Genomic DNA, 12,626 nt, shown 5'->3' with positions numbered 1-12,626 from the left:
CCTTATGAAACTAGCTTGGTACGTGCAGAGATGAAAGCGCTGTTGCTATTTTCTCAAGTAATCAGACACTATGGATAGAAAATGTCTTTGATGGGGCATAGTGCTTCATTATGAAGAAAAACACACTTGCCAGCTCCACATGCTTGTTAATAGTTTCACCGCAGAATCTATCCCCCGTCATCTTGCCGCACTGGCACATTTTCTCAGCAGCTTTCTCCTGGAGCATGTCACGCGTTCGAGGAGGCTGTAATGGATTGGTTGTGTTCGTTTTCAATCAGGAAAGAGTAGCATCTTAGCATCTTGCACCAGCAAACATAACACCTTTTAATACAAGTAATTACTCTCATGTTTTTCAACATAAAGTCGAACGGTTATGCGCATGCGCAGTGAGTATCTTGCTTGGTAGCAATCTAGTATCAGGATACAAGAAAGAAACTGACACTCCCACGGAATGATTGGGAAGTGAGAATGCGTTGATATAGTGACTAAATGGGAAGTTCAACAGTCCCACAAAACTGTAAATAAACGTGCACTAACACAAGTTAAACGTTGTCCTGAGCATTTTTTTGGGCACCCTGAAATTCGAGGAACGAATGATGTGACGTGTAAAGTGAATGAAAATATTTGAAATGGAGCGGGATGTGTGGCGCAAGAAGGGACATATTCGTGTAAAAGTATATTCCCGAATTAGCTGAAAAAAAGTTGACTTTTGTTTTGTAAAATTGTTATTGTTTTTGGTCTGAAGCAGGACTCACAATGTTGGAGGATGTACTTCTGGCTCTGCGGATGGGGACATCTTGGCTGCGAGGCCTGTGCAGATGATGGACTATCGTAGTCTATATTTTTTCGGAGCAGATGAGGGGCATGATATTATTAAATAGTACGAGTGAATGAATATTTTATCTACTTGGCGGCTTCCAAAGGATAAAGTGCAAGTCGCGCTGGCAAAGGATCCCGTGATCCTGTTCCTAGCCTTGCAATTCGTGTGTTATTTGGCTGACTTGTGTCCCAAGTCAAAAAGGAAGATCATCCTGGAATCATTCTGGAGTCATCCGATGACTCCATTCTAGAGTCATCCATGGATAGTTCAGGAAGATCATCCGAAGTATTCCAACAGGCCAAAATATGTAATGAGATGATGACTCTAGAGTTATCACAGAAACTACTACAGGATGAGTTTGGATTACTTCCAGTGATGATCTTGGATTACTCCAGGATGACTCCATGACAACTTCAGGATGAGTGGGGATTACTCCTGGATGACTTTGGATGACTCTAGGATGACTCCATGACAACTTCAGGATGAGTTGGGATTACTCCAGGATGACTTCCGATTACTCTAGGATGACTCCATGACAACTTCAGGATGGGTGGGGATTACTCCACGATGATTTTGGATTACTCTAGGATGACTCCATGACAACTTCAGGATGGGTGGGGATTACTTCAGGATGGTTGCATGAGAACTTTAGGATGGGTTTTGAATTGTGAATGATTCTTGCAGACCACTCCATGATGAGTTTAAAAGATTTCAAGATGCTTACAAAACATTTAGGAAAAGGGGTTTGATTACCCAAGGATGTATTCCTTTTGAGTAAGATTGGTGGCATTACTTTAGAATGACTCGTTAGACTTATGGATAGTTTACTGGAAATAAATCTAATGAATTTTGCAGCTGTCACTGTCCATCTTTGCTAGAGCACCCAAATGTTGTTAACCAAGTTCACCGATTTAGTGCACAAAACTACAACCGCCCCCTCCCATGTCACGAACCAACCTGTAAACTCCCTAATTTCAATTAGAATAAATCAGTTTGCAAAAATACAAACGAATAATCATTGATCCTGCATTTCGAAAGGCGGTGTCTTCTTTAGGCCTCTTCTGGCATTGCAGATTTTGGTGGCAAGCTTCCTTCTCATCACCTGGCCGTCCATAGTAGGCCAACTGTTAGCCTTGCAGACAGATCTCAAAAATTCTACAAAAACAAGAAAGGATATATGAATATAAATGGACATCAGAAGAGGCATTGTTAAATTACTTATTGTAGAATAAATACAGGATTAACAAATGTTAAAATGTCAACCTACAAATGTGTCACTACATTTAAATGCATTTGTACACAATGGTTGAAACAGGCTTAAAAGAGATTTGAACTGAAAATGAATCATGGTTTTCTATGGCTGCATTCAGAAGATTTATGGTCTTTAATGGTCAAAGGGGTTAATATGTCTTTGAGGAGATGTTGAGCCAGGCACTGAGTCGGTGGGGATGGGAGACAGGACAATCATGCAGAAACAAGATTGACAGATTCATTGTGTAGATACAACAGTTTGACTTTTAAATTAGAAACTATCACACAGTTAGAAATAGGATGGATGATCCAGTGTCCATTCCCAAAGACTTCTCCACTGATTCTGGTAATGAATCGGTCCTGGTAAGCGCCGCCAGTGATGCCTGCAAATGATGTATTGCCAACTGATTGTGTCTTTGCGTGGCTTGTAACTGTTCTACAATTTAAAAAAAAACAAAAGTTAAAGGCACCTACTTTCTGGCCATCAGACTAACTAACAGCGTAGACAAGAACAATAAGGCAAATTGCGCAGGATATCACACTGCGGTAACAGTGGGAGAAGACAATTACAACTTGGTCCACTGCCCCTACCAGTGAGCAATGGTGTCAGGTGGAGATCCAGCCCAGGGAGTAACAGGGAAGGAGAACCTGAGAACCAGCCAGGAAGTCGAATGGGCGCCCTGACCCTGCCCAGAGAGTCAGTTGAGGGCTATCGGGTGTCACTGAAACTATTGGAATAGAGTACAGCTAGGGGGGAATGTCATAAAAGGAGGGACACAAAGCATGCAGATGTTTGGTTATTTGCCCACTTATTGACTGGCCATGGCCATGCTAATCCCCATAGCCATTTACACCCAGATCCTGCGCTTGCCCCAAAATACCTTCTCATGGGAACTCTTTGAGCTCGCATTAATCAAGCCATCCCAACAAACGGTGCATTTTTTTTCAAAAGCAGTCTTCTGAGCGTTAATAACTTAATTGGAGTAGTAAACCCACTACTGGTGTAATAGAAATGTCTTAACCAGGTCTGCCTTCAGCCACTCGATTTAGAACTGGTGAAGCAAACTTGCTGCTTCAGCTAGTTCACACTGAGACAAGTTGTGAGGTGAATAGCCAATGCTGTGACCAGTGTAGTGCGGAACAGAGCTCCAACACTGGGCTCTTCGCTTATGTCTTGCTAGTCTCATTTGGCAAGAGTGAACCCCCATGTGTCAGTGCGCTCTCACCGTTCCTGCCCTTGCCATTACGCTCACAGTACTCCAATCCCAACAGGCCCAACTCACCTTCACAATATATATGAGATGATTGTAGCAGTTTTCCAGGAGGTTGAAGAAAAGTTTCTTGAGAAAGAGCCGGACGTTCAGTGCAGAGTGCCTTTCTCTCGTCGTCGCCTTGGCCTCTTGCTTTTTCTTTGGGGCCCTTTGAACATTCATCTCATGGCTGTAGTTCTTAAACTGAATGACCCAGATTCAGAAAAACAGTAATCTTCAGTTTTGAAAACAGTGATCAGACATTCTAATCCCTCGAGACCAAAGTAAAACTTCCGCTTTTCGGTGCCTTCCTGTTAAGGACAGACAGCCCTGAGGAATGAGCAATCCCCCGAAAAAGCCACTAGGACAATCTTCTTGTGCTCGTAACACCATTAAAAGAGATTTCCTTTGCCAAGAAAATGTTTTTAATCAGTGTATATGTGTATTTTAGCACCATGCGCCCCCCCCTTTGTGTGGTGAATGAGTAACTGTATTAAAATATTTAAGTGCTGCACTCATTCCCAGCAACAATAAAAGCATTCAAGCCTGTGTGTGTACTACATATTGGCTTGTTTATTTGAGCGGTTTTACTCCAGACTAGTTGACCTAAGATGGAAGTTCAAATTGAAATATAAAGACACTGAAACTGTGCACCATCTCTCCCAACATACTCCCCATCTCCCTTCACCCCCAAATGGCCTCTCCTCCTGCCCCACCAGCCGCTTCCCCGTCAACTACTCCCATCCACTCTTTGCCCCTTAACTGTGAAATGCCCCACCTCATTCATCCCCTACCTGCTCCCTCTCCCCCAAGTGCATCCTTTTCCATCACTACACTCGGCCCCAAGGATGCCCCCCCATCACCACATTCAGCCCCAAGGATGCCCCCTAAAAACACTTGGTCCCAAGGACGCCCCCCATCACTACACTTGGCCCCAAGGACGCCCCCATCACTACACACGGCCCCAAGTATGCCCCCCCATCACCACATTCAGCCCCAAGGATGCCCCCTCACAACACTTGGCCCCAAGGACGCCCCCCATCACTACACTCGGCCCCAAGGATGCCCCCCCATCACCACATTCAGCCCCAAGGATGCCCCCTCACAACACTTGGCCCCAAGGACACCCCCCCATCACTACACTTGGCCCCAAGGACACCCCCCCATCACTACACTTGGCCCCAAGGACACCCCCCCATCACTACACTTGGCCCCAAGGACACTCCCCCCCATCACTACACTTGGCCCCAAGGACACCCCCCCATTACTACACTTGGCCCCAAGGATGCCCCCTATCACAACACTCAGCCCCAAGGACGCCCCCCCCATCACTACACTCAGCCCCAAGGACGCCCCCCCCCCATCACTACACTCAGCCCCAAGGATATTTCCCTATCATCACCACTTAGCCCCCAGGGACACCACTGCCATCACTTGAAAATGAGTGTGCACTGTGGTACATAGGATAAGAGTAAAAAGGGTTTGATAGACGGCATAGCCGCCTGTGGGGTGAAGAGAGGTGCCTCAAGAGGCAAATGTTGCTTTATAGCTACTTGTACTGTTCAAACATTGATGGGTGTACATTGAATGCCTCATCAGCCTTTGCACAAAATGCCACTTACTACTAAAAAAGGGAAATGGATATTTGGTCAGTGATGTATACAACCCAACACTCCAGTTGCGTATCGATAACTGTTTTATAAGTTTTCTTTAAATGGCCTGCTAGTGCAACAGTGAGTTACAACTGTGACCCTTTCAGATGCAATTCCATTCTCTTTTGTGCTAAAATGTTAAAAGCCAGGTAGGCGCAGTTCAGCATTAGTCCATTTGCTTGGCTGGTAAGAGTGATAAGAGTGAGAATACCAAGTTATTAGTTTGGGCTTCTCTGTTGGCACGTGAATAGCATTGTTCCAGGGTCTGCCATGATGGTGCCCAGCGATAAAACTGCAACAGCTGGAAAATAATGTGAGTACCTGAGCATGTACATTGCAGTTGCTGGCAAATCTCGAATGCACATGCATGAGCCAAAACATTTAGCTTTGTCAATGCTTTTAACAGGACTTAGCTAAAAGAACAGATGAGCAAACACATGCACAGCTTATAAATCGAACGGGAGAAGGCACACTTAGTTAAGGCATTTTTATTACTTTATGAGCTCATTTATAGTGGCAGATCAACCAGTATAAAGAAATAAAAACACCCACATGCTGTGGGTCCCTCCACACGTGTCCTACTTACTATGTACTCCACTGCAATAACTTCAGTTTAGCCAAAAATAAAAAAGCACTGCATGTGTACACAAAAGTGCTGCACACTGAGAACTGTGAAACCAGCACGGACTGATGGAACATTTTGAAATAATATGCGGCCGTTTAAAATGAATATTGTCCAGATCGAAACAATAGTGGAAGCCGAGTGGAAGATTACGATTTGCACACAGCAATAGGACTTCAAACACGGCCACACCATCCTAGCCGCAAAAGTAATTACAGTGGAAGTAAGTGGCTCGCTGAGGCGATCACAGCCATATACATAGAATGGAAACGAGAAATTGACTAGGCAGAAATAATAATTGCTCACTAAACCAGGCACGCTTTCATTTCACATACACGCCTGCAGATGCTGTCTTTGCCGCGTGGACACTTCCAACAACAAAGGCAGCACGACCTGCCTCCTAAATCAACATTCTTGAATGTCCGGGTATTTCAATCCTCCCTCACGCTCCGTTCCTGGGCTATATCAGTTCGCCAGGCCTCAGAACAGGCCCGTGAGAGCCTTCCTTCTCTGCCTGCCTGACTGAGCTACTCAGCTGGCTTGGATGCCTTTTCCCGCGTCTCCCCTCCATGTTTGTGGCGTGATCCACCATTGCGTCCCGACTCCCGAGAGACCACGAGATCCGACCCAGTGCCCAGCGTAGGTTGCAAAACCCTCACGCTGACATAAACAAGGGTGCCCTCAAACGTGTGCACTCCCACCTACCTTTTGTGCTATTTATCCACTTTTATTTTGGTTCCCAGCACGAGCACGACCACCATTCTTCCGCCGCCATTGCTGCTTACAGCAGCTGTGCCCCCAGGTCCGAGAAAATAAAAAAAGCTGCACGCCCCTCCAAGACAAGCCCAAAACAAGCCTACTCCCAACAAAATAAGCAGATAGAAAGAGCGCCCACTTAAAATGCCATGGTTAGGTCTCAAAAGTAACACATTTAACAGAATAGCATAACTATACATACAACACAGTGTTTTAAAATAAAAATATTTTACTCTAATCTGCTGCTCACCCAGCATATATAACCACACTCTCCAAAGAGACACTTTTTTAAAAAAAAAACACCCTTTGTTTTAAGCAGCACAGTTAAATGAAATTCTCTTTATTAACTAGCTGCACGCATGGACGTCATTTAGGGGTTGCAACTGCGACCCCTGAGGTCTCTCTTGCTACCCCTGTAGTCTCCCTTGGTACCCCTAAAAAATAAAAATCGATTTTTTTTTTGTTGATTTTTTTAAACAGACTCATGGGCTGTGGCCAGCAGCAGGTGGCTCTGTTTCTGGAGTGGCTGGTTTTCCGATAGCTATAACTGGTAAAATAGCTCTGTGGGTTGAGTGCTAGCTGCTGCAAAGTGTGTGCGATCTGCAGGTTCGACTCCCAGCAAGGTCAACGCAGCCTTTCATCCTGCTGAGGTTGATAAATGAGTACCAACACAGGTTGGGTGATATTGTACGTATATTTGTTCTATATGAAGCACTTAAACATAAGTGCTATATAATAACACATCTTTATCGTTTGGCCTTGGGCATCTCCTTGCAATTACAGTGATTTGTTAATATGTGCCTATATACACTGATATTAACGATACATATGGTGATCCATTCTTGTATGAAATGTATATCACTTTACAGTGATAGCGTAACCCATAATTTTCATAGTGTACTTAGAAACAATGCTATGTGATGCCACTTCCTGTTTTATCGAGTGGTGAAAGGTCATGTTCCATCGCTTCCTGTGATGTCACTTCTGGGTGGGGTCCAATTATATCACTTCCTGTGATGTCATCAGATGTTAAGGGTCATGTGATGTCCTACCCCAGGCATTTTGGTGAAATGACGTCCCTGGCTGCACACCTCTATCAAACAATGACTAAAAGTAGGTGATATTATTATCACTGAATACATTTTGTTGTGTGTCTTGAAAGCACATTTACAAACCCAATGGAGATTAAGCTCATATTACTTTGCCTTTGGGTACTTGCAGCTTTCCAGTTAAAACGGGGAGTCTCTGCCACCCTGCACGCGCTGCGCTGGGTTAGCCCATGGACACAGAAGGCGATATTTAAACACCTGTTCAGAAGTAACTTAGGGTCGACTGTGCGATCTGCAACACTATGACGAAAACCTTTAGAGCGATCCTAGACAATGGGGATTCCGGGATGTGAACTATAGCACTAGCTCCATCATTCTGAGCTAGGACTGTAACCTGACTCGGGGTAGGCAGACCCACAGGATTACTGGGAGAATTCCCTGCCCTTTCTTCCATTTATCACTCCAGCATGCTGTGAGGAACCGTAGCCTCCACCCCAACATGCTTGTGAGATCAAAGGAACCACCTTCTAGGCCGAGGTTCATTCGTATTAAGGAATGAAAATGACAATGAATCATAAAAGCAAAAAGAATACGCGTCCGGTGTATGCAGGAAGGAATTGATAGCTGGCCCAGAAGCACATCGTATTCCACAATTGCTTTGCATGCAGCATACAGAAACCGATTACACCCGCAGCCCGCGACGAACAGTTACATCGCATACACTGAGGAGCACTTAATATTAGTCACACTTGCACACGGGGGCTGCGTGGATGATGGCGGCCATCGCTCGAAATGATCAAAAACACTTCTGTTTGTGGGGAGAGGGGGTGTAATGCTTACCAGACAAACACGAAACAGGCACAACGAGATGTTGCTGCAAAATTCCAAAATAGAAAGAACAAATCAAGCGCACCAGCAGCTAAATATACCTGCCGCTGCACGGCATGGAGTCCTTCTTCCTCCATGATTGTCTTCATCAGCTTCGTCATCACGTAGGCATCCTATGTGAAAAATCGCCCCTACGTCATGACGCCTTAAAGGCATTTCAGAAAGTGTTGGCAAACTTTTAAACAAACACACAATGCTCTCGGGTCTCATATGGACTTTATTTATGTGCTATTACCAATGAAAGCAACATAAGGCCTTCTTTTAGCAGAAGCTCAGTTTCAGTGTCCAGGCAGCATATCAGGTGAGTGCATCGATCCAGCTCTGTGAATTCTATATGCATTTTGTGTGCCATTGAAAAACTCTCTATGCATGCAGCAACTTGACCAGCATGGCAGCTGCGTTTGATTTTTTTGGGGGGCTTTCATGTGTGTGCAATGTTTTTTTATGCTGGGTCTCAAGCTTTCCCTTATTGCCACATTGGGCATTTTGAGGGTGCTCGGGCCTGCTTGGATGGCAAAGGTTTCTCTCCCATGGAGTGCATGCTTATGTTTAGGCCTCATGGCTTCCATTTTCACCCAACATAGTCTCAAGCTTTACCCTTGCCACATTGGGGATTTTGAGGGTGCTGGGTGCCTGCTTTTGACTGGATGGCAAAGGATTCTCACCCAGGAGGTGCATGATATGTTTAGGCCTCATGACTTCCATTTGGGATGGGTTCTATAGTTTGTCTGGCCATTCACAACTTGTTTAACCCCTTCTTCCATTAAGTGCTGCTAGTATTTTTACGGTGCGTTTCCCTTACTTGTTCCCTAGCGCCAAATATGTGTTGGGGACATTTGTGACCAGTCACTTTTTACTGCAAGAAAACTATTTCTGTGCCATGTATGCTTTTTAAGTGTGATTCCTGGTCAATGGTTTAGCACTTTTACATTGGGTGTTGCAGTTTAAATGACAAGTCTGCAAATCATCCAAAAACTCTGTGATGCTCTGAAGTAATCAGTAAGCCATCCCCAAATCATCAAGACATGTTTCATGGCGATGCTCTTCAAGTAATCAGCAGGTCATCCCAGAATCATCTGGGGCAAACCTGTTGATGCTCCTGAAGTAATCGGCAGGTCATCCCAGAATCATCCCAAATCATCATGGTGATGCTCTTGAAGTAATCGGCAAGTCATCCTAAAGTCATCAGGAACAAAGAGTTTTCTAAAATAGGGATGATGCTGGAATCATCCGCAAGTCATCTAAGCTCATCCCCAAATCATCACCCACCATTCTGAGACATTTGCTGATGACTTTAACAGCCTGATGACTTCTGATGATGTGGAAATGACTTCTAATGTAGTTCGATGATCATCGGATGACTCCAGGATGGTCTCTTAAGTCATCCTTTTAGACCTGTAATGGCTGCCGCGATTCTGACTGTAATGGCTGCCGCGATTCTGACTTGTGTAATGGCTGCCGCGATTCTGACTGTAATGGCTGCCGCGATTCTGACTGTAATGGCTGCCGCGATTCTGACTGTAATAATGGCTGCCGCGATTCTGACTTGTGTAATGGCTGCGCGATTCTGGACATGCTCTTGGTTCAAGCCAAACAAGCCACACAGCTCCTATTATATTGCAATCTTTGCAGGCAATGTGCACAGCACTCAGAAGTTACAGCATTGGTCTCTTAAAGCATGTTCCGTTCCAAGGCCCGCTTACACTTTAGGCTTCCAAGGTCTATAAACTGGGCAGCATTCTAAAGGGGAAATATTAGCACTAAATATTACAGTGGTTAGAATTGGCATCAATTTCGAAATTAAGTGTTACATACAAATATATCATTATTGACATAGGTGAGCCAAAAATCGATATTAAATTCATCTAGTAGAGGAAACTATAGGAGGCTTTATATAAAGTCGCACATGGTCTGCAAAGTGTCACCTAAGATTTCTTGTGGCAGCAGTCAAGGGCAATGTAATGCATTCGGACAGCAGAAACTCAATGGAACTGTATCTGTATTAGATAAATGAAGTTCCTTGCTGGATGGTTTTAATGGAGTTTTTTTTTTACTTTTGAGTTTTCATGATTGATGAGATGCTTATCCGCGTACTCCTACTCCTCCTTTTTAGTTTTAGTGGATGTTCTATTGCATTTGTTATTGATTGATTGTTTTCGGTAAATGCTTTTTCATTGATGCTTTTGTTGGCCTGGTAGTTTTATAGTATGCTGTCTTTATTGTTATGAGTTTTTAATTTATTTATGATATTTGTTGTATGTTTTATGTTAGCGCTCTCGTGCCTCCGGGTTTGTGGTGCTATATAAATAAACAGCCTTGAGAAGGGCACCTGCTACCTTTTTTGTATTTTGCAAGGAACTTGGGATTGGTCAACCTAAGTTACCTGGGGGAACCCAGACGTGGACCCTTTGCTCACTGTGCTCAGAGAGGCACAGCTCAACCTCTCTGAGGATGCCCAACAAGGCTGAAACACGTGTCTGGGGTTGCAGTTGGTACTTTGGTTCAAAGGAGGTTTGCCTGGCATTTCGGTGCTGGACTGCCCTTCTGGGCGGGACAAAGACTAATATGGAAATGGGTATTCCTCCTTTGTGAAAGGTACAGTGAGTTAAAAGCAATGGCTGCAGACTCTCAAAGTGCGAAAAAAAACACAGAACAGGTTATCATGCCATGTTCTTTCTAGAGAGGGACGCCTGCTACCTTTTTTGTATTTTGCCAGGAACTTGAGGTTTGTCACCCTAAGTTACCTAGGGGAACCCAGACGTGGACCCCTTGCTCACTGCGCTCAGAGAGGCACAGCTCCACCTTACGGATGAGGCACCAACAAGGTTGAAACACGTGTCTGGGGTTGCTGTTGGTACTCTTGTTCAAAGGAGGTTTGCCTGGCATTTCGGTGCTGGACTGCCCCAGGGCAGGACAAAGACTAATATGCAAATGGTATCCCTCCTTTGTGAAAGGTACAGTGAGCTAAAAGCAATGTTTGCGGACTCTCAAAGTGGGAAAAAAAACACAGAACAGGTTATCATGCCATGCTCTTTCTAGAGAGGGGGGTCTGCTACCTTGTTTGTATATAAATAAACAATACAATAATACTACAATGTTCTTGATATTAAAGTGATGAAACAAAGTGACAGTGTAAGCCTGACAAGTGTAGTTATACCCTCATGCAGATGCACCATACCAGATATGTAACAAGCATTAGAAATGCCAACAGTTTGGGCTTTTGTGTAGGCTGAATACAATTGGTAGTAGCAGGAACAAAATGGTATAAGTACTTGGGCATTTAATAGCAGTGCCTGGCAAATACCTAATACTTGTGCACAAGCCAAAACGGTTGGTTTTGCCAATGTCTGTTTTTAATATGACTTCAGTGAAGGACAGGTGTAGGGCTTTGTAGTTCTCAAGTGAAAAGTGAGCTAAAACAATGTGCCGCTAAGCAGCCATTTTGGATATTTGCTTCCGACCACAGTGAAAGACTGCATTTTGCTATGAACCCTTTCAGAAGGCCAACATGATTTAGCAGCACCGGCAGTATTCTTGTGAGAAGAGCATGAGTTCAACGCGTAGAATAGTTTTGCATTGCTCGTTCAAGGAGGAGCTACGTGAAGAGGCTGAGATGAGCAGGTGCACTCATAAGGGTGCTGGGAACTGCAGCGTGGTAGCATGAGATGGGTTTTTTCCACTGTCTGGATTTTTCCACTCTAAGGGTGCCTCCAATGCTTGCAGTTTATCACTCTGGCCGGGGACATTCAGTAAACTATGGAAGGCGGAGACTCTAACCAAATAAGAAGAGTGGGGTAATCCGCTGAGGTAGAAGGAAAAAGTCTCACTGAGAAGGTGGACGCTCTGTTCCAGACTCGTTAGCTGAGATGTTCTCTCTGCCTACCTGCTTTGGGGCTTTGCAGTGTTGTGCCAGGCAAGATGAAGGTGTTCTCTACAGCTGCGCTAACGGTGATCTATTAAATTATCTTCTTTTCATTGTATGTCTTTATGTGTGGTAAGTAACATTCATTCCTTTGTTTGTTGTTTGTTAGTAACTGTGGATAAAGGGCCTGTAAATAGCCAATTATATTCTAACTATTGGTCTAGGTTTGTGTTATTGCCTCCCTCTGTCCAAGAATTTCCATTCTGTGTAGTAGTGTATGTATTACTAATCTGAGGTTCCAACACATTCCGGGAAGCAAAACAGGCTTATAAATCCAGTGGCTGAAGGCAGAACTGGTGGACATTTGTATTAAACCAGAAGTGGGTTTTACAACTCCATTTAAGTCATTAACGCTCAGCAGACTGCTTTGAAAGAACACTGGCAGGCATTTGAGTGCAATGTGTGATGGTAAGGCT

General features: G+C 44.3%; 1 long non-coding RNA gene across 2 annotated transcripts; it reads right to left on the bottom strand.

Moving 5' to 3' along the window:
- Positions 1-301: 301 nt before the first annotated feature.
- Positions 302-6,401, bottom strand: LOC138521108 (uncharacterized). 2 transcript variants are annotated; one of them, XR_011282940.1, is made up of 4 exons: positions 6,301-6,401; positions 3,355-3,525; positions 2,359-2,507; positions 302-1,975 (listed from the first exon to the last, which is right to left on the bottom strand). It is a non-coding gene; the product is annotated as an uncharacterized lncRNA (long non-coding RNA). The 2 variants fall into 2 exon arrangements; XR_011282939.1 differs by lacking the exon at positions 6,301-6,401 and having other exon boundaries at positions 1,781-1,975; positions 3,355-3,992.
- Between the last annotated feature and the right edge of the window lie 6,225 nt (positions 6,402-12,626).

This window comes from Ambystoma mexicanum, chromosome 13, assembly GCF_040938575.1.
Source record: "Ambystoma mexicanum isolate Mex_15411 chromosome 13, UKY_AmexF1_1, whole genome shotgun sequence".
Taxonomy (NCBI): domain Eukaryota; kingdom Metazoa; phylum Chordata; class Amphibia; order Caudata; family Ambystomatidae; genus Ambystoma; species Ambystoma mexicanum.
The sequence above is the reverse complement of the archived record's forward strand: the minus strand, read 5'-3'. Positions and strand labels throughout refer to the sequence as shown.